The following is a 645-nucleotide window of genomic DNA, read 5'->3' as shown; positions in this document are numbered from 1 at the left end:
GAGCGGTACCGGCGGGGCAAGGGGTGGGCGCGGCCCAGGGAGCTGCGGGGGGCGCGGGGGCTGCTGGGAGAGGCGGGGGCGGGGTGTCCCTGGCGCCAGTCCCGTTGCCCGTGCCGGGGCTGCCGGGAGCGGGGCAGCGTGGGGCTGGGGCCGGGTCGGTCCCGGTCCCGGGTCTCCCGTCACCTGCTCCGATCCGCGCCGCCTCCTGCCGCGCAGGCGGCCCCGCAGACCCGTGCGGCAGCGGAGCGGAGCCCCCGGCCGGGACGAGGCCTGTGGGGCGGACGAAGCGGCGGCTGCGCTGGAGCCCCTGGCAGCCGCGGGCCTTCCCCTCGCAGCCCGGCGCAGCCGGAGGAGCAGGACCCGGCCGTGTCCGGCGGGAGCGGAGGAGCGGGACGAGTCCCTGGTGCGGCCCCGGCCGGGACCGGGGGCGGCCCCCAGACAGTCGCCCGCCCGCCCGCCCGCCCGCAGCAAGTGGAGCAGCAGCTGCAGGAGGAGCTGGTCCAGCACAGCGGGGCCCGGGGGCAGGAGGTGAAGCGGCCCTCGCACACCGCACCGCTCCGCTGGCACCAGGGAATGAGCTCCCCCGGCCAGGACGTGGTGTCAGTATGTCGGGCGGTCTGTGCTACCAGGAGGCTGAAGGCCTGT

This window comes from Alligator mississippiensis, chromosome 15, assembly GCF_030867095.1.
Source record: "Alligator mississippiensis isolate rAllMis1 chromosome 15, rAllMis1, whole genome shotgun sequence".
NCBI lineage: Eukaryota > Metazoa > Chordata > Crocodylia > Alligatoridae > Alligator > Alligator mississippiensis.
This window is presented reverse-complemented; position numbering follows the sequence as displayed.